The 23,085-nt window shown below is 31.7% G+C and overlaps 1 protein-coding gene across 1 annotated transcript in view; it reads right to left on the bottom strand.

Moving 5' to 3' along the window:
• Positions 1-22,592, bottom strand: part of LOC129942896 (activating transcription factor 3) — a 105,276-nt gene extending 82,684 nt beyond the window's left edge. Inside the window, exon 1 of the mRNA XM_056052017.1 lies at positions 21,396-22,592. The gene's annotated coding sequence lies outside the window, so the exon portion shown is untranslated. The remainder of the gene's footprint in view (positions 1-21,395) is intronic.
• Between the last annotated feature and the right edge of the window lie 493 nt (positions 22,593-23,085).

A 23,085-nucleotide genomic window follows, 5' to 3' on the forward strand; every position in this document is an offset into this window, starting at 1 on the left:
GGAGGGTTGTATAATGTGTGTGTGTGTATTGTATAGACCTATGAATATTTATTAAATTCACAGTTTATTGTAGATACTTGTATGCATGTTCCTATAAAATAGATAGATACATTTATACTGTATACATATTAATGCACTATGAAAAGAAGTGGGTTAAGAAGAATTTGTTTTTTTTTTCTAACCAAGCTTGGAATAGAGTGCTTCCGGATAGGTATACTTGAATTTAAAGGTGCATTATTTTAAGCCTTTAAAGTTGACAACCTATGCAATAATGCCTGTACCTTTGTAGTTCTTGGCTTCCTGGTTTATTTTGTAGGTGTTCTTAAATCTTCCAAAAGCGAAGACTAAATAATTCATACCTCAAAAAAGGTGGGAAACTTTGGAGGAAATACAAAAGCAGTACTTATTTAAAGTACTCGTAAAACAAATATGACATATTTTGAAAGTATGAAAGAGCCAGTACTGGAAGTGTCAGAAATAAAAAAATGCCCGTTTAAATGATCTGGTTTAACAAGAGTATTCAAGAGGTGAAGAAAAAATAGTCAACCAATCCCGGATCTCAAACTGAACAAAGGTGTCTGTAAACTATGCGCATTGTGTTCTATTTTCAATATAAATTCATAAACTAAAATTTAAACTAAACTTTTTATTATAAAACAAACAGGAAATACTGGGAAAATAATATAACAAACAATGGTTGTTGCATTTGAATGAACTAAGCGAATGCACAAACCTCTTCTGTCGGTAATTTAGTTTCCCAGTATTTCATAATTTTGGTAAGAGTTCTGTCATATGTTATGATGATTGATCTTGCGATTAGCTTAACCAAAGGATGAATTGTGCGGAATATTTTGTCTCATAGGTGGTGTCAATGCAGCCGATTCTTCGGCATACCTCGAGGAAATCTCATACCTAGTAATCAATGTTATCAAACATTAAACCCGTTTGGGTTTGGGGTTAATTCATATAGTTTTGAAAGGTGTTTTAAGGGTTTTTGATTATAAAAGTTTTTTTGTGGAAAAACGGATTTGTAGTGAAACCACTTGAGTGACAATATTTTGGATTTTACAGCCCTAAAGAACGACAAGTTCATTAACTTTTCATCAAAAATAAAAAAATGGTACTTCTAACAATTATAAAAGACAAGAAAACTGACACTAATTACGGAATGCTTGAGACAACTTCATTTGTAAGCAACATACACAAGCAGGTTATTCAGTATTGTTCTATTTATTTTATTCATTTTAATGCATTAATTAGCATTAGTAAATTTAAATATCTACATAAATACATATGTACTATTTATAAACAAATATTATAATATAAATAATATAAATGCAAATTGAAACTTTCTTTAAGAGTGAACCTTTTATTTGATTGTATTTCTTTTCATTTAAATATTCGCAGTCAATTATTATAAGTTCTGACTCACAACATAAGCCCCCACTTAATATAGAATAAAAGTGGCAAGCCGTTGAAGCCGTTTTACCATTTCAAGAAGGTACCTGCCATTTTAAACATTTGAATAAAATTAACCACTTCACCACCATAGAACCTCATTCACATATCACAACAAATAAAAAAAACGTTTGAAATTCTAAAGTGCTTTACCAGTCTTTTTCTTTTCAAAACTTCTTTTTTTTTATTTAAATAGGGGCAGTTGGGGTAGAAGAAGTTCATATAAAGAGGTATATTTAATTTAAGGTTCTTAACAAAAAAAGGAAATATGAAGTATGTTAAGAATTTTCTAAACAAAGTTTCACTTTGAATAGTTTGCTATTTTGACAGCTGCCATCTTTTGACACAACAACAAAACAACGACATTGCTCAAAATAGAACAATACAAGCTTGTTAGATTTTCAGCCACGAATTCAAAAAACTAAAGAACCTTCTCAGCAGCAATAGTGAAATTCATGATCAAATTTCAGCTGCTGAGACAATATAGTGATTTAAAGAATGGAAAGAAAATGCATTGTTCAAGAACAACTGAGAATGTTGCTGATGAAGTTCGTTAGTGTTTGATTCTTTGATTTAAAATTAACTTAGGGACATTACATAGTATTTTACATTAAGACTTAAGTTTTGAGGTTTTTAAAGTTCAGTTAACACAAAATGTTCCGGATTTCAGAAAACCCAAGACATCGTCTTAAACGAAGTGGTTTTATCAATTTATCTTTTAACAAATAAACTTTAAATACTATTTTACCCCATTGTGCACTAATTCTTTAGTCTCTCTTTTCTTTTTTGAGTCGTCTTTGAGGTTCTGAATTTACCTTTCCAAAAATGGTCACAAAACGTGATAATAAATTAGTTTTTTTTTTTCAAATAAAGTGACGTTTGCTAATAGTTTTTTTTTGTTTAGAAAAATAATAATCTGAGGATGTTGTATAGATTTAAATTGTCATTAAGAGTTCCAAATCGGGATTTCTTTTTTTTTTCTATTAAATTATGTTTGGCGAATTTGTATATAAGTATGTACAATGTAACTTTTCATTCAAGTTTTATTTTATATTTTGTTTCAATTCCTCCCACGTATAAATGGCTCATATTACCATGATCTACACTCACGCCTTGGTCATTGGCTTGACTTTTTGATCAGTTAGCAATAAGTGGCGGCAAAAATGTTGACAGTGAATTATTGTTGAATTTGATTATAATTTTACGACATATTTTTAAATATTGATTCTCTGAATCATCAACATCATAACCATCATCATCAAACAACACCATGATGGGGCAGCTGACCGAATAATCTTTTAAAATCATAAAACATTTATTCAAAATATTTATAATGTTATAAACTTAAGATATATAAGTTAATTCAAACACATGAGCAAAGATACACTCGTAAGTTCAATGACTATAGCAAAGCAAGGCAAGGCAAAAGCTATTTAGAGTTGAGCTAACCTCTGAATTGACAGTTGTTATGGTTTCCTATATTAAATTAAAGGGCTTGCTCTATCATATGTTATATAAAGTGGTTGCCCTTAATATACATATTTGGGATCGACCTTAAGTCTTATGTTTCAAAAATTAAAAAAAAAAATCATCTTGTTTGAAGGCTGTCATTCAGAGGTAGGGCAGATTTAGCATGATGGAATGTCAGTAGCCTGTCAGTTTGGTTAAATTAGTTCATCTGTCAAAAGAGTTAGGTATAGTCACAGAGGTAGTGTTTGATTTATATATTGATATTTTAGATAGAGTAAAATTAGAAAACTTTGACATATTGATATTGCACTTAGAAACGCAACTCTAAAACTATTTATCTATATTTCCATGAACATTTACCCAATCACAACTGTATGTCTCCGACTATTGTTTTGACACATGTGTTATAAATTATAGGAACACATATTTAAGAACTTTAAGGGCAATAATTGACAAATCACTTAATTTGAGCATCTCTCTAATATCTAACCTATAACGCCGGTCGTGCCGTGCCGCCACCATCAACTGCCACTTGACCCGCATCTCTATGTTCTTTTATTTTATCATTGGGACACACTTAGAGTGAGAATATTTTGTTTTATGTATATTTTTGAAAGCGCAGTTAATGTGTTGTTTTTATCAATTTCGAGGTGCCTTGAGAATAATTTTGTGTGCTTTGAGATGCATCCAAACTACAACGACCATCACGCTGTTCGTCGTCTTCACTCGATACGATGAGATGAGGTGGAGGCAGTTAAAGTCGTAATATAGCTTAATTTGAATATTTTATATTTGTTAGGTATATAAACAAAAATCAATAAGAATAGGTTAGGTATATAAATAAAGTTGTTTAATTAAAGAATGTTGAACTAAAATTTTTATCAACACAAATATAGCAGATTACCTCGTTTAGATAGAACAACATTTGAATACATTACTTAGAAGTATTTGATTTAATTATTATAATCAATTATGAATAAATTTAAATTTAGGAACTTCATAAACAAATATACAGATAAAAACGTAATTTTATTTTTTTAAGTGCGAGCACGTGATGAGATTTGTATCTTTTTTTTTTAATTTGAAGAGTCGACCGAGGAGAAAAATAGAATTATTTCAAGTCCATCAAGACTGAGACTTCTTCTTAATTCTATTTATAAATTAGTGTTCTTCATATCTTAATAATAAATGTCATAAAAACCAGCTTATAGAATTCTGCACAGCTATGAAATTTCAACAATATTCTGGATTAAGTTATTTCAGTTTTCAAAATAAAAACAGAAAACAGGATCTGGTAAAAATTGGGTACGTTAAAATAAAGACTTAACGAGGATTGGGAACTCTCAAAATATTGATAATTTTAACAACCTACATTGAAGCTTATAGATTTATCTCGTTATGTACGAAAAATATGGACCTGTTTTTCGGAACCAGCACATATTAAAATTATATTGAACTTGAACTCCATTAACTCCCTTAAGAAAAACAAACACACAACTTTTTTAAATAAACAATATTTTGTATGTAAGATATGATTTATTTCTTTTCATAATTTTTGCATGCATTTCAATTTAACTAAATTTACTATTCATGAGATTTACCTTCTTGCAAATATTTTACACATAGATAAACATCAAATTCTTTATTATTCATATCGTGGTTAAATTTTAAATTTAAGTCATTTGAAATTCTTCAAACTTCACAAGCTGCTCATATAGATATATAGCAAGGATTCAAGTTTCAAAGTCTTTGGTGTAGATATATATTTGATGCCTTTATTTTTGAATGTAGGTATTCTAACTCCTGTTGCTATAAAGATAAAGAAGTCTTTTCATAATATACAACATGCATAATGTTTTGTTTTTTAAAAAGCTATAGCTAAAGGCTATAAACTCCGCAATGAATAAAGTTCTTTCACTTCAAGATTTGAATGAAATGAATTTTGCTTATTTTTTGTTCTTGGCAACATTGACTTTTAAGGAAAAAATTAAAGTCGGTATGAGATTTATTTAAAAGTTTTTACATGAATTTTATGATTCACAAGGATGTTAAACTTTTGGAAAAACTTTCGGAGAGATTACAGAAGAAGGAACTTTCAAAGCTTAGAAATATTTTTCCAATATTTTATTAAGGCCTTAGTATTTTAGTATCAAGAAATTTTCTATTGACAACCTTATATAAGAATTCCCTTTTGTTATGGGATTTTCCATATGGGTAAATTCGGATTTCTTTAAAAAATTGATCTTAATTAAAAATAAATCAATTTATTTTGCCCCATGGAATGCAAAAACAGGGAAATGTGTGTTTTTAAAGTTCCAGATCAAGAATAAAATGATTTCTTTTACCCACGGAAAGCCGCCCTATTAGACAGAGTGTATCCGAACAGATCTAAAAATGACAGTTCGTAAAAGAAGAACATAACAAACAAACCCGATTCTGAGAAACAGGCTTATTAATTTGAAATATCAGAAATTCGGAAGTCAAATGGATTAAGCAGTTATTAAAAGATAGCATCAGATAAAATTAGCAAACTTTAACATTTTACTAAATCGTTTAAAATCTCTGCACCAACGTTTTAAGTCGGATTAAAACGAAATAAAATTCGCTAGCTTCCTGAATTGGCGCCATGAATAAGCTTGACTTAAAGAAAAGAGTAAATTTATCTCTCAAAAAGCTCAATTTACAATAATATTTATCTTAATTTATAAATTCAAAATTTTAGAATGATTATCATAATCTCTTGAATTTGAAGGTTTTATTTTTTATTAATTAATAAAAACAAAACTATATAAACACACATACATAGAACAAAATATAATAAATACGCTGTCATTTTGTAGTTTCATTATAAATCCAATTAAAATTCTATTAAGACCTCAATCATAATAAAAAAAACAACTAGGTATAACCCTAAGCCTATAAAGTAACATCTGAAGTCTAAGCCTAGTATCTAACCGATGTTTCCAAGAACATAATAATAAAACGCCATTTAAGCTGCCCATAGCGTCAAGACCTATACTACAAGGCCCTTAAAAAAAACCTAAATTTATTTAAATTTTAAAATTAAATGAATGAATGAATACTTTTTAATCACATGGGTGCATCTAATTTTCTCACTAAAAACACGTTTGCTGCCACTTTTTTTGTATAAAACACAAAGATTAAGTCTAAGACCCCCCGCTTTATGATCACACTTTCTTAGCGACTAACTGCGCACGGCCTACCGTACCGACAGACCGACGGTAATGTGACCGACAGACCACCGATGGTCTTGTCTTTTGTTGTTTTGTTGTTTTGTTTTATTTTTGTTGTTTGTGTTTTTGTTTTTTTTTTCAGACTTTCCCAAACTTCCGGTGGTTGTTTGTGTTAATTTTGTATCAAAATAAAAAGGTACAACCTGAAGCCTATAATATAGGAGGGTTTTCGTCGTGACGTGGGAATAAGTTACGAAAATTTAAAACCACCACAAACAATAGAAATAGAAAATTTTTGAAGCTAAACAATGAATGGCACCCAACAGCAGCAGCAGAGCACAGCAGCGTTAGCGTAGGAGAGTAGGAGGTCAATTTATCAGAATTGTTGATCTTGACAACTTATTAAAATCCAATTTTGTTAAAAACAAAAATTATGTATAAGAAATTTCAGTGCATATAGAGCTTAACCCTTTTTTGATAACCCCAAAAATAAAATTATAAATTTTCTATTGTTTAACATAAAATTCACAGTGGGAAGTTATTTTTTGTTTGTATTTAAATTTTGTATTTTTGGTAAAACAAAATTAATCAAATTCCCGAAAATTCAAAAAGAAAAAATAAAGTAATTTATTATTTTGTGTTGGCATACTGATTATTATATTATTGTTATGGAGGACATTCAAGGTAAAACAGGCGTAACTGCTTGTTGTTAGATTGTTATATTGTTGATTTGGCGGAAATGTATCTAAGAGTGTTGTTTATGTATTTCTTTCGTGCGAATTCTCATACCATAGAATGAAATTATTATAACTTTTTCAATGTACAAAACCTACAACTTATAGGTTTGAGAAGAGAAACCAGCACCAGGTTCAGGTATACGGGTACATACTTAGTTATGGTTATAAATATTAAATTTATAACTATAAAGAATTATGTAGAGTTATTTCCTTAATTCAGCAGCATAATTTATCAACTTAATGTGGTACAAAAATAAAAATATATTCATTAATATACAGATGTAAGCTTAGGTAGGTTAGGTACCCTTAGGTTGTCAAATTAGTGGCACGTGAATTTGTTGTTTTGTTTGTAGTTTTTTTTTAATTTAAATTAATCTTGATTTGTAGAGAGGAATTTAATTTAAATATAAAAAACAAAGCTTATAATTATTAAAACGATGTTCTTTTTTTCTTAATATTAGAGTCGGTTGATGGTTCTTTAAAGAAATTATAAAATTCTGAATTTTGTGCGTCGTTAATATTAATTAATTTAATTAAAAGACAGACGATAGAATTATTTATCTAATGTTTAAAAGTTGTGGTGTTAAATCAATAAATCGATGATTTTGTAGAAAACAAAATGCTCGAAGAGAAATTTCATAATGGATTTCCTCCTAAATTCTAGATGATTTGGAAACAAACCCATTTTCATTACATTTTGATTTGTAAAAAGAGTTTAAAAAAATTGATCTTTGTTAATTTCTGATCCCTAATCATGGTTCTTTGGAAATTCAATTTTGTATAAATGGTGTCGATGGTCGCATTGATTAATATTGACAGTTCAAAACATTTAATGCCTCGAATATCAATCCATCGATTTTTGTGTACATTTGAGATACCTTTTTTTCATCCTCATATCTCGAGAACCAGACAGATATGCTCGTAGAATTGAAATATGTTCGGTTTTGCAAATAAGTACGAAGATCAAAAACATTCAGTGGCAAATTCAGTAAATTGATATAAACGAAAATAAAAGAATAAAAACTCAGTTTGGTTTTCAATATTGAAATTTTTGTGTCAAGATTTAAGGAAGTCAAATTTGTAATGTTTAGTGTCGAAATTATTCTAATAATTTGAAGATTTTTTCTCCTTAAATAAAATGCATTATTTGACCCAGAACTTTTAGTTCATTTTTAGTTTTTCAATGATTAAATGGGTTCAAGGAATGGGTGATTGTGATTTTACATTTCGGAACGTAATCGTTCCACTGAAAGCATTATTTGTATTTTCACCTGTCAGTTCTACTTTCAATAATCAACTCTTAGCTGAAATGCTTGATTCTAATTAGAAAAACTTGATTCCATTGAGGAAAAGTATATCTAATGAGATAAATTTTTAATGATGGCTATAAACGACCTCAAAAGAATTTGAATGATTGGTTTTTACATGATTAAAACAAATGATAGCTAAAATTGGCCTCTAAGAGCCGTGTTTTTTTGGTATTCAATATACAGTATTGTGCAAAACATTTGCAACTAGAACCTCCAACATTTTTCTTTAAAAATAAAACTGTTTAGAAAATCACACAGCAAAATCCTTTCTTTAGTTTTCTAAACTTTTTTGATATTACGTTATTATTGTTGGAAAAAATGAACACTATTCACTAAAATTGCTGAGCAAAACATTTGCAACTTAGATCTTACAAGTCAATTTCAAACAATTTTCTTACTTTAAGGCAGGGAAATGTTAATATGCCTACCCTTTATTTTTTATAAAAGCTGTATATCTCCTGGGCATTGAGCTATAAGGTTATTAATAACCGTTTTTCGAATGTCATTCCACTGCCTCTGAAATCCAGCGAATAGGTCACTCTAGTGCTTAAAAATGGTGCTCCCAATACTTCACTTCACAATTTCCCACAGATTCTCCATTGGGTTTAGGTCTGGAGATTGGGCTGGCCATGGTAAAACCTCAATCTTTTTTCTGCAATCCACTTTGTGGCCAACTTCGACTTGTGTTTGGGATAATTGTCTTATTGGAACGTCCATTTCCTAATGGGCATAAGGCAGAATGTTGTTACAAAGGATGTCTACATAGCCTTCAGTCTTCATTATGCCCTCCACTTGTCGAATTGGTCCGATTCCTTGGCCAAAGAAGCAGCCCAAGACTAAAATTGAATCATCTTCATGTTTGACCGTCCCTTTAGTGTATTTTGGCCTTCTGACATGTTGTTTTCCTCCCAATCCGTGCATATTTAACTTTGATTCGTCAGAAATCAAAAGACCATTTCCCATCTCTGGGGACTCCAGTTGAGATGAGTTTTTGGAAAAGCCAAACGAGCTTTCACAATTTTTTTTTAAAAAAATGGCTCTTTTACTATTTAAAAACAACGCAATACGGAATGCAGTAAGCGGCGTCTGATAATTGATGGTTCACTTGGTAACCTAAGTTTAATTTTTGCTTCCTTGGATGATTCCGTGGGTTTTCTTCGGAAGCAATTTGTTATTTTTCAATCATCTTTTGCTGTGGTGCTTCGAGGTCTTTCTCCTCTATGAAGGCATAGCACCCTTCCACTTTTGATGATTCTACAAATAGTTGATTTTTGAATGGAATATTTCTTTGAAATTTCTTTTTGTTCCTTTCTTGAAAGAACTCAAAATTCTGGATTTAATTTTGTATAATCCTTTCCACTGCAATATTTCACTTTATCTTTTATCTGAAGTGATGTGGATGTTGTATTTGTTATGCATATAAGTTTCTACTGTACTGCGGATGGCTTTTCCAAAAAAACACTCCTAATGAACTTAGTTTAGTTTTATTTTACATATTAGCTAAGGGTTTTGTTACAATCTTCTGACATTTTAAAAGTAAAAACTACGTTATTTTTTGCAGTCGAACAATTGTGCGTCGGTCATTTAAACGCCTTCCGGTTTTTATTCAACAAAAGCTTAAATTGATATCAGTTTCTAAAAGACTTTCTGCGACCATATTTCAAAAAGTTTCTCAATATTTGTCTTATAAATAAAAACCTAAGAATTTTTTAAAATGCGAGATCGTAGGCAGATACATAAATGCTTCCTTTTATCTTCTCCATTTAACTTCTAGATTTATATTGTATTTTGCCTATGCATATTTTTGTTTTCCAACGAAAAATATAATAATCATGAAACAGGTGTTTTTGTTTTTCCATTGAATGTTTTTGTGTTTTGTATGGAGGAGGCCGCGTGTCCTATTTTTTTTTTTAAGAATTATTTTTAATCTCTAAGAATTTAAACTAACGTTTGCTGTGTGCTCGGGAGGTGAAGCATCTCACACATGCCGCCAACAAAGCCGACGGGATGGATGATGCCGCAACCTATGTAGGTACGGTACCATGCTGCGTTCCGCCGAGCCGTGCCGGCCGCACTGACACCGCCTAACTTAAGTTTCTCACGGTGCTGCTGCTTCTGGCTCGCTGAAGAATAACATTAAAAGCAAATGTAAGCGGAATACTCGTCCAGCAGACGAGATACGACCGACCGAACGTGACGCGCGAAGAGTAGGGAATTGACGAACGGACATTTTCGGCTGACGGATGATGGCGGGCATCTTCAAAACTATTCGGTTCGTTTCTAAAAACAAAACAAAAATAATGGATACAAACATTTTACATCGAAATATAATGTGGTATTGGTGGTGGTGGTGGTTTGGCTATGGCTTGACTGTACTCTATAAGATTCGGCGGCTTTCCGTGGGCGCGCATTGATTTTCCAACATGCATATATGCAGCATGGTATAGCTGTCAAAATAAAGTACTTTAACTTCACCGAATACGAAACCGATTGTATCTCTCTTTAAATTCTTATAACAGAAACCATTATACGGATATACAAACATCGTATCGTATTATGTACAATGGATGGTGTTGAGATGGATGGATATCCGAATCCACCCCATTTTTGTCCAACAAGGGTTTACCATACATTTGATTCCAAAGTGCAGTGTATATTCACTGCACTGCACAGCATGTATAGAAGGTTATTGTACATTAATTAAAATAAAAGAACGAGGTTGATTTAACGTAACGCAGAGTACGGAAGAACAACCAGCAGCATAGATACAGCAGCATTGGACTTATACTAAATCGAATATATATAATTTATGAATTGTTTTTTTTTTTTAGGGGGAGATAAGTCAAAAGTCAATTATTAAATGAGGAAAGCGGGTATTTTCCTTGAGATGTGATATTTTTACATTTACAGACATTTGGTTTTTTTGACAAGAACTAATGATTACAAAAGGGGCGCAAATTGTAGAGGGCTCTAAAATACTTTTTACACTTTGTTTAGGAAGATGTTATACCTAGGTAGGTCACCAACAGACTAATATCACTTTTACCTATCAAGGTTTCGAAAAACTGAAAGTGTAAAGCTTCAGCAAAATAATAGAAGAAAAAAGAAAATTAATTATGCTCAGCTATATTCTTAGATGACGAGCCTTTGGCAAGGTTTCACACTTGGAACTTGAGTACAAACTATTGGGGCTTTTTATAGACAGTATTACGAAATACTGACATTTTATGTTACAAACAGACTTATTAGAGTATGGTACGCCCAAAATTACTTAGAACTAAAGAAAATAGAATCCGGTGTGCCGCAAGGAAGTGTCATAGGACCAACCTTGTTTCTTTTATATACAAGGGACATTCCATTGGATATCAACGCTATCTTGGTCACCCTTGCTGATGATACTTCAATATTGGTGCCAGATAGATACTTTGCAAGGCTAGACACAATTTGCAAAAGGCAGTCGATAAAGTAAGCGTTTAGAAGCAAAAATGGAGTAAAAACAAAATCGAAGCTTGAAAATTGTTCAAACAAAAATTCCTATAAGCATCTCCAATACTGCCAAATACTTAGCAATCACTTTGGATGTAAAGCTTAAATGGAAAGAATGCATTAATAAGAAAAGAGAAGCGGAAAACTTGAAGTACAGGAGAATGTACTGTTTAATAGGGCAAGAACTCTGACCTACGTATCTATTGACAACAAACAAATGTTATATGAGAAAGTTTAGCCCAAATCGAAACCTAAGGGCCTGTTCAGTATTTTTTCTATTTGTACAAATGCTGAACTATAAAAAATGTCAAAACTAAAAGTCCTTGGGACTAGTGACTTACAACTTTTTACCATTCGTGTATGCGAGTGCTGTTATCAGGGATGGAATAAGGGACCTACAGTTTAATACGAACGGCTAATTTGAGAAAGCACTTTTTCATGACAAGAATCACTCTTTGAGAATTTTTCAATTCCTCGCAAGAGTCAGTACCCGTGACAAAAACTTCAGTTGGCATAAGCAGGGATCGAACTCAAGACCTTTTGCATGACAGTCCAACGCACGAAAACACGATCGAAAATGAAGACCCGTCTTAAATGTACGAACCATGTTCGAAAATTAAGAAGAACGAAGCCCCATAGGCAGATAGTCTTAAAGTATAAGAACTATGAATTTTCCCACACTAATCAATACCGATTCTACCGAGTGTCTTCTTTTCTATCGGGTAGAAAAATAAAATGTCCTGTCCATGCAAAATCATCGTAGGTATTTAAGATTAAGTGTATTTTGAAAAACTTTTTTAGAAAATTGTCTTGGAATTGTAACTAATTCAATTTTTAAATCGACCATTCTTCAAATTGATTTAATATAAGAGAATGGTTATGTCTGGGTTTTAAAAATGCTTCCAAAAGTTTTCCATTTAGTTGTGCTTCGTTGGTTTCTAACAGACCATAGACCTGTCAAAGAGAAAGGCTTCTGGAAAACATCGAGGAATCTGACGAACTGGTAAAAAGAACATGATAAGTTTTGCAGAGAATTATTTCCTCGGAAGAGACATAATTTCACATTCAATGTTCCACTGTGAAAGAGATCTCAAAATAAATGTAAAGGGTGATTTTTTTGAGGTTAGGATTTTCGTGCATTAGTATTTGACAGATCACGCGGGATTTCAGACATGGTGTCAAAGAGAAAGATGCTCAGTATGCTTTGACATTTCATCATGAATAGACTTACTAACGAGCAACGCTTGTAAATTATTGAATTTTATTACCAAAATCAGTGTTCGGTTCGAAATGTGTTTCGCGCTTTACGTCCGATTTATGGTCTACATAATCGACCAAGTGAGCAAACAATTAATGCGATTGTGACCAAGTTTCGCACTCAGTTTACTTTATTGGACATTAAACCAACCACACGAATGCGTACAGTGCGTACAGAAGAGAATATTGCGTCTGTTTCTGAGAGTGTTGCTGAAGACCGTGAAATGTCGATTCGTCGCCGTTCGCAGCAATTGGGTTTGTGTTATTCGACCACATGCAAGGTTTTACGCAAAGATCTTGGTGTAAAACCGTATAAAATACAGCTCGTGCAAGAACTGAAGCCAAACGATCTGCCACAACGTCGAATTTTCAGTGAATGGGCCCTAGAAAAGTTGGCAGAAAATCCGCTTTTTTATCGACAAATTTTGTTCAGCGATGAGGCTCATTTCTGGTTGAATGGCTAAGTAAATAAGCAAAATTGCCGCATTTGGAGTGAAGAGCAACCAGAAGCCGTTCAAGAACTGCCCATGCATCCCGAAAAATGCACTGTTTGGTGTGGTTTGTACGCTGGTGGAATCATTGGACCGTATTTTTTCAAAGATGCTGTTGGACGCAACGTTACGGTGAATGGCGATCGCTATCGTTCAATGCTAACAAACTTTTTGTTGCCAAAAATGGAAGAACTGAACTTGGTTGACATGTGGTTTCAATAAGATGGCGCTACATGCCACACAGATCGCGATTCTATGGCCATTTTGAGGGAAAACTTCGGAGAACAATTCATCTCAAGGAATGGACCGGTAAGTTGGCCACCAAGATCATGCGATTTGAAGCCTTTAGACTATTTTTTGTGGGGCTACGTCAAGTCTAAAGTCTACACAAATAAGCCAGCAACTATTCCAGCTTTGGAAGACAACATTTCCGAAGAAATTCGGGCTATTCCGGCCGAATCTTCAAAAAGTAAATGTCATGGACCAATCTAACGTTTCAAATAAAGAATCGATGAGATTTTGCAAATTTTATGCGTTTTTTTTTTTAAAAAGTTCTCAAGCTCTTAAAAAATCAAACAATTGGTGTGATTATGTTAGTACCAAAATGTTACAAAAATTAACTTCAACCCAAATCATATCCTTACGCGAAAATGTAAACCCAAACTACAAGTCCACTCCTGGAACATTTGGATAAATATGAATCTATAAAACAAATGCTCTTCTCTTAACCATCATCTCTCTCTTGGTTATGTGAATTTATTTTCCATTTAAATAAAAGTATTAAGGATCATTTAACAAACAAAAATTTTTGAAGCGTTCCCAAAATAAAGACAAAAAAAAAACTAAACCATAATTGAGAAAATGTCTGATGGACTTACTGACAAGGAATGTTTAAAAGTAATTTAAGCACCCACGAAAAAGTTATGAAAATACCCATGCGATTGTACCATAATATTCCGCACTGCATAATGTCAACACAGAATATAATGAAATTTATTGCACGATATGTACGTACTCTTAGGATAGAAGGAAGAAAATTCAGATGAAGAAGTTCTTGTTATAAAATGTACTGGGGTTGGTTTTATGTTTACACAGATGTTGTTTATTGTTTCTTTGGACAGGGGGTCTGGAAGACGAATTTTTATTACTTTTAAGTGTATTTCAAGAAGAGTTCTGAAAAACTAATTTAGCTTAAAACAATACAGTGTATTTTTCGAATTACTTAAAATTACTTTACAAATTTGTAAATTTTACCCACGAGATTTGAGTTTCGCTAAATTTAAATCAAAATGTTAAAATCGATGTTTATAAAACAAAAAATAAACGTACTCATACGCCCCATGAACTTAAACTATTGGATGTTAAAACAAACGTGAGTTTCACACAAGCTGCTATCAAGTTACATACTTTTTTATTACAACACGTCTACGTCGAGTCACATAAAAATCCCTATTTAAGTCGTGGCTTATACACATAATTAAAAATAATATTCCATTAAGGCGTTTTTATGTTTTAAGTGTAAGTGCAGGTAAATATTTATAAAAGATATTATTATTAGTATAGGTATTTTTTTCGACTATTGTGTCGATTTTAATTCACGTTTACAATATATCTAATTTTTCTGTTTGTATTAAAACTAAATAATGTATTTATATTTGCTATTCAACAGATGGCGGTTGGTATTGAAAATATACGTTTTTGTTTTGTATTTGCTTAACATTTTTACAATTACAAAAAAGTAAATAGGCATAATTAATGTAAATTCATTTTTCATTGAAGACTTAACCATTTTAGAAACTTTATGCTCAACGTATATTTGAACCAAAACCTTTAATTAATAACGTCTTTTTGTAATTTGTATTTTATTTATTTCAAAAATCTCTTACAAGGTTATGAGTTAAGGCGAAGATTGTTCTTTTTTGACTACTGCGAATTGCGGAGCAGATCCTCATACATTAAAGCTACGGCATCATTTTTAACCCCAAAAGGTCGACTTATCAAGAGCTGCACATTACCAGCATAAAGATGAATTAATTATACAATGTTTAGCAACTTGTGGTACTCATTTATGAAAAGTGAGAAGAGAATTGGTCTAAGGATAGATTCCTGTGGCACTCCATTCAAAACATTGAGAAATGTGGTCGAGTATCCATTTGCCACCACGCATTGTTACCTTCCGGTGAGATACGAAAGAACAAGCTTACAGGACTCTAAGGAAAACCCAAAGTTGATTCGCAGCTTTCTACAAAGAATTGAGTGGTTAACAGTATGAAAAGCCTTTGAATAATATAACAGTGTTAGCAATGTAACATGATCACTGTCCATTGGCATTCTTATTTTATCAGTTAGAAAAAGTAAGGCGGATTTGCAGTCGCGCTTAAGTCAAAAACCTGACTGACAGGTACTTACCAGGTTGTTGATTGTAAGATATTTTTGGAGCAGCCCTATAATAGTTTTTTTCAAACACCTTCGAAAGAAACGTAAGAATAGCAATTGGCCGAAATTCTGTAGCAGTACCTGTTTGCTTTATGGGTATGGGAATAATCTTAGCCTTCTTCCAGTCAGGAAACTAAGAAGTAGTCAATATGATGTTAAATATGTAGATTATATAGCGCAGTATATATGGAAGCAGTAGTCTCAAGAACTTAGGGTCCATTTGGTCCAGGCCAGTAGCATTTGTTTTAATCGATATTATTGCCTCTCCAATTTCTTCCTCTTGTATTCTTATCAAACTCAGAGAACTGTTGAAAGCAGTTGGTTCCTCCTCAGTAAGGGAATGAACGGGTGAAGCAACGTTTAAGGGCATGGACGTAAACTTTTTGTTGAGTGCATCGAAGTCGACGTCACCAACAGGCTTTTTAGATTGTTTGTCAATACCGAGTTCACGCAGGTTTTTCCATGTTTTTTTGCCAGAGGTAAAAGAACCAAGTTTATTTTCTTAGAGCTACAGGATACTGAAAATGTTATTTAAACACACAAAACAATAAATCAACAATCAGTTTAAGTTGAAAAAGTAAAAATCTTGCCAAACCGATTCCTCAAAACCTATACACTCCAATAAGAAGGTTTTATAAGTTAAGGTTCTTACCGAAACTGACTCTTAACACTTTGAAGCTTGAAGAAGAAAGAAGATAATAACTCAATCGAGGTTAAGAGATAAGAAACTTGTCAAGAAATTGTCTATGAACAAATTAAAATCGATGCAATCTCTACTGAATTTCAAAACAGTAGGATCTGACAAGTTTACTGCTTAAACTATAAATTAAGTCACAAATCAATAGAAATAACCTGTTTCGGGACTTGACTCAGGTTCGATTTCTCCACTAATAAAGAATGAGCTAAAAATTTAATTAGAAGTGGTCTATTCGAATTGTTAAATTACAAATAATATGGCCATCATTATATTCCAAAAATATGCAATACTCATAACTACCGAGAAAGCCTAGGATCTTTTTTTTTCAATTTTTGTGTAGTTATTAATCTTAAACGAACTTTTATAGAAATCATATTCATACTCTACAAAAGGAGATAAATTGTGGAAAATTAATTAGCGAAAAAGTCAAGACTCTATTAGGTTTAAATATTCTTGGAAGAATGATTTAAGCTTCCGATGCGTTTTGATGAACAATACAAATTCTCAAATTTCTTAATACTAATTCTTATTCAATTTGTAATAATTTGTATATACCTAAGCTATTTCAGAACATGTAGCGATGATTCAGTTAACGACTTTCGACGTGCCATCATTAATACCCGGACCTTAATCAACACAGTTTTTTTTTTAATTCGTCTTTCACCATTCAATAATAAATATATGTTTAAATGTCAAAATGAACAAGCAAATATCTACATAGTGAAAGATTGATTCGCATTCATAGCTCGTAGAGCTTATGATGTGCAAGGATGTGAACAGAGTGTAGGTCTTACATAGTGATAATTATTTCTATCAGTTCATTTATAGAAACACTTCTTGGAGAAAATAATTTTAATATTTTAGAACGATCTGACATTACTGTTCATATAATATATAAAGTGGTGTAAGACCAAAAAATTAATCGAATTCTTAAATTTATTTATTATTTTGTAAGTTTGTTCTTTAACATCTTTAACATTATTTTTATAACACTGGAATTAAAGTGGTAGTTGCATTAACAAATAATCTGCAATCTTACAAAAAAAAAAATCGAATTCCAACTAAAAATCAAGCTTTCTAGAATCTTTCACACATTAAGGTGCCAGTTATAGCTATCATTGGTTTTCATCATTGAAAAGAAACATTGGAATTTTTTTGGCAGGTCGTTTACAGCTTTCATTAAAAATGTCTGTCATTGAAAAAAATTACTGATTGAATACCATCGAAAAATTTTTACTGACAGAAATCTGTCATTGGAATTATGTGAAATTAGAACACAAATCAATGGAACGATTCGTTTCACTTTTGAACACAAAAGTATCAGCTGTTTAGGAAATTGAATTTCCGTCCGGAAAATAGAAAAATAAATTTTTAGAGAAAAATTAATGCGTAATTAATGTTTTTTTTCTCAAAAAAAATTCTTTGTGTGATTTCCGATCGATCAGTATATAATTTTCATTTCTAATCAAAGAGAAACACCGTCAAATATCTATTCAAAAATGTTTCCGGATCAGATTTCCGATCGATCAGTATTCTTAAGCCCAATTTCACAGTGGAAGTTTAAACTTAAGATCAGGAGAACCTGAACTTAAGTTTAAATTTGAAGTTTAACTCCTCTAGTTTCACAGTGTGCTCTGAACTTCAGTTCAATTGAACGTAGTTTAATTAAATTTTATAAAAAGAGTTTGGTAGCATTGTAAGTCATGTGTACGTAATGTAAGCAATACGTAGGTGGTCATCGTTTTTTCTTTCTCTCTCTGAAGCGAGGAACACGTGAAACAGCAACAGATATTTTGTGTTTTGTTGACTATCGGGGAAAATTTGTATTGTTTCAAAGTACCGTTGTGAGTTGTGATTTCTGTGAGCTTAAACGACAAAATAAAAATAAAAATGGAAAACATTGTGAAAATTAATAGCAACAAAAAAAGAAGCAACAATTTTTCATCAGCAGATATAGATTTGCTGATGGATTTGATTATGAAAAACAAACACATCATTGAAAACAAAAAAAAACTGATCGAGTACATTGGACAGAAAAAACAGCGGCATGGGAGTCCATTGAAACGAATTTAATTCAAAGAGTGGCTCCCATTACTGATCATCGGATGTGTTGAAGACAAAATATGAAAATTTAAAAAAAGGACAAAACAAAATTTTGCTTCCGCAAAGCGAAAGCTTTACCAAACTGGTGGGGGTCCTCAGAAAATAAATACAGATGAGTTAGACAAGACGATTCTGGACCTTCTTGGTGACCAGGCCCAAGGACTACCATCAGTTTATGACAGTGACATTTTAAAACCAATAAATAAGTTTTTAAACAAACATTTTGTGTTTTGGGATCGGATTTGCTCCAAAACAATGAAGGCTGAATTCTTTGACATTCGAAATCTTTCGAAGAATTCTATATCGTCCCAATAATTGAAATGATTTCTTCTGAATTGAATGCGTTTTTCTCTTCTCACATTCGCAACTAAAATTAAGTTTTTCTCATCACTAATATCTTCAATATAACTTTCCGAACTCGACTTTTTATTAATATTTATTGAAAATAGGATAAATCAACAAGTGTGGAACCGAATACATTCTTGAACTGAAGTTTAAACCAAAACCGAAGTTTAAACTTCTACTGTGAAATAGGGGGTTAGTTAATCAAAGAGAAACACCATCAAATATCGATAACTTAGCAAAGCAAACTAACTAAAACTAATAATATGGACAATTTTGAAGAAGAAATGATAAAAAAACATCTGGAAAAAGTGTGTGGAGGAGTTGGTTTTGCAGATAATGCATTATGGTCTGTTTATTTGTGCATAAAAAAATATAGTTTTTTAACCAAATTAAAAAAAAATGCACATGGAGTAGGTAGCATATTCTTAGATGGTGCTCAACTATTCAGTTCTTCATTGTTTAACACGAATTAAACTATCTCACTTGTAATTTATAAGAAAAATCGAACAATACTTGCATTTTAGTGCTGTCAAACTTAATCATTTCTAAATCATCTTGTGCGGTGGAAACACCAAAAAAATTGTGTTTTAAAGACTGAGATAAACTTGTAGTGGAAACATAGAAAAACTTTATTATCTTTTCTATGTTTTCTCTCCCAAAATAAGCCCAGTAAGTCCATTTTCCTAAACAAAACTAAACAGTAACAGATTGATTGTTTCCTCAATGGAAAACACATACATAATTTCAAATGCACAACTACTCAACGAACACAGCCATCGAAATACAAATGCAATATCAATCGTACCAACATTTGAAAACGAAATCACATAAGATCCATTTGAGACTCGTATAAATGTCAAAAACCCATCCATAGTAAGATTCTACTCTAACTTTTATCGCTAGTATTCATACCATGGATATTGTTTTTGTTATTTGTGTAAAATCCTAATATACTATGGATATATTTATATATGGCCTCAACATATTGACATCTATTTTTTCCTTTAAAAATAAAATATCGATTTAAAAAAATCTTGAAAAATCAATTAAATTTGTTTGCAATAATCAAAAAATTTAAATCATAACACAATAAAACCATTTTCTTATCAAAGTGATTCCTTTCAAGTATCAATAAATTTGAAGCATTTCTGCAATTGGTGAAATTTCTGTTATGACTTTTTATAGGTAAGCACATAACAGGACTAATTTAGTACTGGGTATATCCAAGATTATCATGAATAATACTTTCTAAAATAAGTTGTTTGGCTTCGGCATAAAAACTGTAGGTCCCCTGCATTAGTTGTACACAGGATTTTTTAAAAGATGTAAGTAACGAAAAAATGTGTTCACTTTTAGATCCCAGATATTTTTCGAACTACTCTGAAATCCAAATCATATTCTGAAGTTGTTTTTAACCGTCCAATTAAAATCCAATTTTTGAAATGTCTGCTTTGGGTTAGAAATAGTCCCAAATCCTTCTGTTCTTTATTGCTAGATTCCTTTAAAGAAATAATTCTTCTTCGTGCAACATTTCTAATTTTGAATTGCCAAATTATGAGTTTTTGACTGGTGTTATAATTTACTGATAAGTCTGCCAACAATGGTTTGTGAACATGTTCCTATTGATACGTCTCTATTGGTACTTATTTTAGCAGCAATAAGGTACTTCAAAGTATATTTTTATGCCAAACCCTTCAAGATTACACTCACCGAGTCAAGGAAAAAGTTATCAACACTACTTGACCACAAAAAAAGTCCATATTGCAAGAAATTTTAAAGTGAAAAAAAAACAAGAAAAAAATGTTTAAAAATTGGGGAATCACCCTTTTGCATTTCGTGTATAGGACAAAAATCGATAAAATGTAGTATACCACCCTTGACAGCAGCTGTCATTATTTAAAATTCAAATGACACGTGATCAGACTGTATTATTTTAAACATTGATGAAACACAACACAACCCTTTAATATAAATAGATATCTACAACGAGAATATTCTACTCTACCTTCACAAGTCTTAATTCAAACATGTATCTTAACCAATTCAAAGTATCTAATAGATCAATAAGCTCATTAGAAAAAAAAATCTTATAAGAAAACAAAAAACCTAACTAATCTTTTATGTTTTAAGAAGAAGGCACATTTTCTGTTCTGTTTAAATTTTAGATAATTCTTAGCAAGACACTGCGTCTACATTTTATTTACACAGTGCAACAAAGTGGCCAAGGACATTCCCCCAACCATATTTCAATATTCTTCTTTTATTTTTACACCCTAGAATCTAGATACATTATTTCTCTCAAGCTGTCGATATAGGTAGTATCTTCGAAATGGTATTGGTATATTTGTATGTAAGTATCTAGATACAAAGATTAGATACATTAAAGTTTATAAAATTTTGTTCACACTTACCGGTGAATCAGCTGGATTTGTTTAGCGTTATAACAAAAACAACAACAGTGATGTGTAATTTATGTTATGTAATGCATTTATAAACGGTGTTTACTTTAATAATAATATATTTTCTTTTTGTTTTTAATTTTTAAATTTCTTTTTCTTTTTCTTTTGTTCAGGACAGCGGCTAATCCAATTCAAATTTGGGTTTACACTGAGGAGTTGTCACTTTAAAAAATATCTATGAAAAAGATACTTTTGTATATTTTTATTTTTTTCCTTTATTTTTATTTCACTTAAATTACGTTTTTTTTTCAAGAGCACTTAATTTATTTTTTTCTTATTTTCACAAAAACCAAAAGAATATTTTTGTTTTATGATCGTTTCAAACAATCGATAGATACAAAGGTTTTGGTTTTCTAAAGGACAACAACTACGACGACGACTAAGACGAAGACTAAGACGAAAACGAAAACGACACTGATAAAGATGAGGATATTTTTTCACTACAACTTATTGGTGTTGTTGTTGGGTCGGAACCTAGTATCTTTTTCTCATAATATTATTGATGCAGGTATTTTTGTTTTCTTCCTTCTAAACACGCGACATTAAAAAACGACAAAGGTGTGTGAAAAATGAATCCCCTTTTTTAGAAGGATATCCTTTAAGGACTACAGCATGACAGCTTCAACTAAATTATAGATTTTTAAAATCACTAAGGAAGTAAAACCAAATAATCTTTATTTCATATCCCAGGAAAAAACACACACTTCCGAAAATTAGAATCGAACAACCAAAAGATTAAAAACTGAATTTAAACAAAAAAATATCTAAACAAAAATAAAAGAGTAGGGTTGTTGTTGTTGTTGGTATACTTTTGATGTTTTTTTTTTTTGATTATTATTTTTTTGAAATTTGAATTTTGTATCTGTTGCGTACGATGCGATACGGTCTGACGCTTTTTCAAGAAAAGATACTCTCAAGTCTAGTGCACGATAATAACTGAAGTGCTGTCGAATGAATTGTCTGAATTACCCTAGCGGTACGAATTTTGGTGGAATGGCATAGAACGGAATACTGAATAGAAAAATAAGGCAGCAAAGCACATGCGGCGAATATGGGAGAACGCAAACGCAAACCGAAAAGATACACAAAAAGCACTAAAATATACAACAACAACGTCGCTAAAGTTGTTGTTTTTTTTCTTCCTTCTTTCTTTCTTTATTTTTTTTGTCGATGGAGAAGCAACGTGTTTTTCTACATTTTGCTTGACATTCATTTTCGTTATTGGTGATACGTTTGTAATTATTGTGTTTCTAATTCTAATGATTCGTTGGTGAGGCAGCCTCAGCCCAACCACACACAAAAAATTACCCCTAAGCTGTAACCCGTCGCTCGTCGTAAGGTGGCTGGTGTGGTGTGGTGTGTGGTGGCATGAACAAAATATTATAGCCGCTTGTGTTTCCCTTGGCGTCGCGTCGCTGACTTGGCGTTCGGAATGGAATCCATTATTTATTATATTTTTTAAGCTCCTTACCAGCTGAGTTTTGAGAGTGTAAACAGAATGGGTATGTGGAGAAGAAGAGAGATAATGAAAGCTTTCATTGAAACACTTCTTTTTTTTGCTCCCCGTCCCCCTCTCTCGTACGTTGTTTAACTCATATTGTATTGTAGTGCTCCACCAGAATATATCATTCTTACAGTGGAA

Source organism: Eupeodes corollae, chromosome 1 (genome assembly GCF_945859685.1).
Source record: "Eupeodes corollae chromosome 1, idEupCoro1.1, whole genome shotgun sequence".
NCBI lineage: Eukaryota > Metazoa > Arthropoda > Insecta > Diptera > Syrphidae > Eupeodes > Eupeodes corollae.